Here is a 6,145-nt window from a genome sequence, read left to right on the forward strand (position 1 = left end):
GCAGTGGAAAGGATACCTTCTCTGAAGACAGAAATGTTTCTGTTTCCTTGTTGTTCCTCAGAAGCTGCTGTCCTCCCTGATCTACAAAAGCCCTCAGTCAAGCTGAACAATACTATTGTAAAATCACAATTTGCCAAGACCATTTCTGACTATGGATCAGGTCTGGTTTTGATGAGATGAGATTACAGTCCTGAGATCTAATCTGCTTTTCCTGACATCAAACGTTAACACATAACCCGACAAATCACAAAACGCAGAAGTACATGGAAAGTATCAGGTTCTATTTTAAACTTTGACTTTTGGTCTCTAATTTGATATTTTCAGGATTTTGTATCACAGAATCTCTACAGTGCAGGTTCAGACCACTGAGTCTGCACTGATCCTCGAAGGAGTATTCTACTCAGACCTACTTCCTCCCAGCCCCATAACTCTGCATTTTATCAAGGCCAATCCACCTGACCTGCATAACTTCACACTATGGGAGGAAACCAGAGCACCCAGCACAAACCCATACAGACATGGAGAGAGCATGCAAGCTCCACACAGTCAGTGGTCCAAGAATGGGACTGAACCCAGATCCCTGATCCTGTAAAGCAGCAGTGCTAACCACTGAGCCACTGTGTTCATCACCCCACTCAAATACTTTGCTGTCTGATCCAGTTCTGGACATTAGCCTCTCCTAAGTTAGAAAGTCATGTGTGTGTGAACATTTTGAGCCTTGAATATGATTACTGAACACACTCATATAAATTTCCTTTTAGAGCTATTTTAGTATAGTCACTGACCTACTTAACATGAATGGCTTAATACAATCGAGGAACTAATGGAGAGAGAAATTTTAATAACAATTTGTGATTATTTTGTCATAGATGGGGTACAGCAGAGAATGAAGTCAGTTGGCCCATCAAGTTAAGGCTAGCTCTCTGCAAGATTGCTCTCAATGCAGGAAAATGTCTTAGTGCATTTCAGAGGAGCATTATCAAACAAAAATTAACTCCAAGTCAAAGAAAGAGACTTTAAGAGTATTAAGATTTATCAAAAATGAGAAGAAAAATAGAGAAGAAATGGGGAAGCTTCAGAGGAAGTTTCTGCTGGGGGCTGAAGGAAGCGCGGGTCGAGCTACCAAAGGTGCGTGAGGGATGTACAAGGGCACACAGAAATCTCAGAGGGATTAGCTGTGGGAGAAGCAGGGCCACGGAGGGATTTGAACGTGAGGATCGGAATTTTAAAATCAAAGTATTGCTGGACACAAGCCAGTGTAGGTCAGGATTATTGAACATGACTTGGTGGGAATTAGGGTAAAAGACGGTGCAGCAATGTTTTGGATAAATTTGAGATCAACACGTTAAGTGTCTGTACCAGCAACACCCTATGATTTCATTTCAATATGTGTTTGTTTGAATTTGTTTGCCTGCAAATTTAATAAAGGCATTGATCAATTTAAAATAAATGAGTTAATGTTTTTATTAACATTGGGATAATGTGATAATATACAAACATGTTAAGCATTTGTACATAAATGTTACCTTATTGCCTGATGCTGTAGAGAGGCAGTAGTCTCCTGTGCAGCAACAACACTTCAATCAAAGCAAGTCAGAGGCCAATAGTAATTGTTTTGAGAAAAATTGATTTATGAATCAATAAAGCTCTTTAACAAGCATATCTCCTTTTCACTTGTACTAAATCACATGTTAAATATCACAACTTTAATTCTTTGTACTTTGGAGAAATTTACTAATTTATTGGTGGTGAGGGAAATTAGATATTCAGATTCCTCTGAATATGTTACAGTGAGTAGGTCACATGTACATTAAAACCCAGAACAGTTCAAACCAAGTTAATGGGTTCAGTTCAGTTCAACTGGGCCCAGAATAAGTGAGTGTTCATCATCATCTGACCATTGAGAGGGTGTAACCGAGGAACCAACATTACGTTTGCCAAACGTTGGTAATACTTTGAAACAAGCTTTGAAACATTGCCAGGAAATGTAGTGAGACACAAAATAAATTAATTTCCTTTATTACTTTGTACTTATAAAACATATTAAAAGTTGTACAAGTAGCAGGGATCACACTTTATGCAAATCCACCCTAAAACAAGTCTGACTTCTCAGTAATCAAAAAGTATGAAAGAGGTTTACAGTTCTCTAGATTCTGGACTGTCTCCCCCCTACAGCTCTACATCTCCTGTGGTATTACAAAACTATAGGTAACATCTTTATGTTCACGATTTCACATTTAATTGAATACTGTTTCCAAGAGTAAGATTACCAAACTCTAAGGGATTGGGTTATTGATTAATGGATTGATAACTACTCAGCAGTGATTATTCAGGCCCTTGCAGCACAATGGTAATGTCCCTGTCACTGAATTGTAAAGCTGTGTTCAATTACCATCTGCTCCAGAAGTGGGTAATAACATTTCTGAATAGGTTGTTTAGAAAATATTACTGAGCAGTGAATACATGTCCATAATATAATTGAGGCACTGAGTTGGTTTAAGCATAGAATAGCTTTTAGCTGCTTCCAACACCAGGTTCCATATCAATCTGTCTCCAGCCAAGACCAAGAAATGAACTGGTTCTGAATTCTTGAAATTATGTAACTTGTTATCTGAATAAGTTCTGAAAGAAGTTTACAACTTTGATACCAGAAACATAAAGTTTTAATTTGAGCAAAGACAGCATGTGCTGGGATTCTTTTCTCCAGAAAGCACAACACTGAGATGTGATCTGACAGAGGTGTTTGAGATAACGAAGGAGAGAATGTTTTCACTAGTACAGAACCAGAATCCAAAACGATGCTCACTGAAGGATCTAAGATCCATCTACAAGACACAAATCAGGAGTGTGATGGAATTCTCCTCACTTGCTTGGATGCTCCAGCAATACTCAAGAAGAACAATATAGCCCACTTGCCTGGCAATTATTCACTGCCTTTAATGTCCACTCCCTCCACCACTGCTGCTCGGTAATAGCAGTGTGTGCCATCCGCAAGAGGCACTGCAGTAACTCATCAAGACTCCATAGACAGCATCTTCCAAACCAGGGACCTTTACCATCCAGAAGGACAAGAGCAGCAGTCGCATAGGAACACTGTCACTTGCAAGTACCCCTCCAAGTCATCCACTATCCTGACAGTGTTGTGGAACAGTTTTGTGTTCCTCCACCGTCAAAACCTGGAACTCCCTCTCTGACAGCGGAGTGGCTGTGCCTGCCTATCCCCATCACCCACCCTCCCCAAGGACTGCAATAGTCCACCGCCACTTGCTCAAGGGCAATAAATGCTGGCCCAACCAGCAACGCACACCACCCAGGAAGGAATATATATATTTTTAAAGATGAACCTTGAGACCTGATATAGCAATTGTTAAATCAATTCCCCCACTGCCATCCAAGGATATTTCTGAAATGTCATGTCTGGTTTCTCCAATATTGGGATCCTTTGTTGAACTTTTGATACAAGATGAAGGACTGAAATGACCAGATCTTTCTTAACTGAGAAACAGGCCATTCAGTTCATCTGATTCATGCTGGTGTTTATGCTCCAGCATCCTCCCACCCACTTCATCTCCACATATCTCTCTAGTCTTTTCTCCTTCACGAAATGTCCCCTGAATTCCCTGGTGGATTGTTTAGAGAAAATTGTTTCTCATATTTAAGGGACTACATTGGTCAAGGTCCCAGTAAATTCAGAGCAGAAAAATTAATCCCTGACACTTGGAATTGGAATGATTAAGGAATTGACAGTGGTTGCAGGAGGAATGGATGTCTGTTCTGCGTTGTTGGTTAGAGGAATATTCGCACAATGGGATTAGGACTGATCCTGCTGCAGTAACAGTAGCAACAGCAAGTTCCCGAAGAGCTTCAATATGAAGGAGGTGCTAGCCACATGGAACACAATGTCCGACCTCAGCATTATTAAACTAAAGCCCCACTGCAGCTCTTTCCCCAACGCCCTGCATTTTCAATCCTTCAACTATTTAAATCTACTTCCTCTGCCTTTTCAGGTAGCAAGTTACAGAATATAACAACTCACTGCATTATAAACATCCTCATCTTCCTGTTGGTTCTTTCATCAATGACATTAAAACTATGTCTTGCTGACACTTCAGCCACTGGAAACTGTTTCTCCGCACAGCTCCACTAAAACTCCTCATGATTCAAACTTCTCCGTTAAATCTGCCTTAGCCTTATTCTCAGCTAATCTCACCCAACTCCTCCAGTCTTTACACATGCATATAGAATCCCTACAGTGTGGAAACAGGCCCTTCAGCCCAACAGGTCCACACCTACCCTCTGAAGAGTAACCCACCCAAACCCATTCCTTTATCCTACATTTATCCCAGACTAATGCAGCAAACCTGTGCATCCCTGAACTATGGGCAATTTCGTATGGCCAATTCATCAAACCCCCACATCTTTGGATTGTGGGAGGAAACCAGAGAACCCGGAGGAATCCCACGCAGACACAGGGAGAATGTGCAAACTCCACACAGAGAGTCACCTGAGGTTGGAATTGAACCCTGGTCCCTGGCGCTGTGAGGCAGCAGTGCTAACCACTGAGACACTATGCCACCCTAAGCTTCATATAAAATTGGCCACAAGACTTGTCCTTCACTGCTATTTCCATCTTAAATCATTCTTCTCTTTAGGGTGACAATGTGTCACAGAATTTAGATGAAACTCCTAATTATGAATATTTAATATTTTCCAGGGTTTGTTGAGGTACTAACTGGAGTGCAATATGTGCCCATTTCTGAATATATCATCTATCTAGAGACAGTTGAATGGCAAAAAAAATTCAAAGAGTGCTATAAATATATTTATATTTACAGTGAGTCACAGTGAGAGATTTAGATTAGTGCTGCGACAAATTGTTAAAAAAGTCTATTTTTGGAACAAACTGGCAGTGAGTGGGTAACAAAAAGGCTCAGTCCATGGCCAAGAAAGATTATAGAAATGCGTTTAATAGCTAAAACATATGAAGTAGGTGAAATCATATATATATATAGGTATATAAAAGATATTCTAGTCAATTGATAAATCATTGATGCATTAGTTAGATACAAAGATTCACTGCAGGCCATTAATCTTTAACCTGATTGTACTTTAGCCCAGATCTTTCTTATTTTTTTTAATTTCCACTCTTTTTCTACTCTCCTCTCCTGAATGGGGGATTGTTTGGTTCTAACTTGTCCAACTGGGCACTCTTGAAATATTGATCAAACAGCTCGTCTTTCAGCTGTTTATAAAAGGCAGCAGATCAGATTCTGCCTTCACCCAATATAAACTTCCTTTGTAAACTAAGATTGCTCCTGGTGGACTTCACAGTTCATACCTGTGACTGTGTAGAGGAACAGAGAACTGGAGTTCAATTTAATGAGGGAGGTGTGTTATTTGGAAAAGGTGTTAAACGGAGAGTTCACTTAAAGGTGAAACTGCACATTTCTGAAGAAGAGCAGGACATTTTCCCTGACACCCCAAACATTTATCACTTGGTGAACAAAGTTAAAACAAATTGATTAGTCATTTATTTCATTGGCTGTTGCGTTTGTCAACATAGCAACAGTAACTATACTTCAAAATAATTTTTAAAATATTCATTCATGGGATGTGGGTGTCTTTGGCTGCGCAGCATTCCTAGTTATCCCTTGAGAAGGTGGGGGTGAGCTGCCTTCTTGAACCGCTGCAGTCCATGTGCTGTCAGTAGACTCACAATGCTCTAAGGGAGAGAATACCAAAATTTTGACCTAGTGTCACTGAAGGAATAGCAACATACTTCCAAGTCAGGATGATGAATGGCTTGGAGGGGAACTTGCAGGCAGTAGTATTCCTATGTAACTGCAGCCTGTGACCTTCTCGATGGAAGAGATTAGGGACTTAAAAGGTGCTTCATAGGAGCCTGAAAACATAGAAGGTGCTAAAGATGATAAATTCTTCCTTTATTAATAAGCTCAGAAAGTAGAGCTCTTCACTATACTATTGTACTGAGAATGGGTTTGTGACAAATATTTAAGTGGGAATCAATGAATCTGCTGGATCCTTCACTGTCAGATCCTCAGTTATTCCCAGATTCATGTCAATGATCCTATGGCAAGGTTTGAAATCATGTTGCCCATCTGAGTCTGGCTTTCTACCAAAAGAC

Source organism: Chiloscyllium punctatum, chromosome 48, assembly GCF_047496795.1.
Source record: "Chiloscyllium punctatum isolate Juve2018m chromosome 48, sChiPun1.3, whole genome shotgun sequence".
In the NCBI taxonomy this organism is placed as follows: domain Eukaryota; kingdom Metazoa; phylum Chordata; class Chondrichthyes; order Orectolobiformes; family Hemiscylliidae; genus Chiloscyllium; species Chiloscyllium punctatum.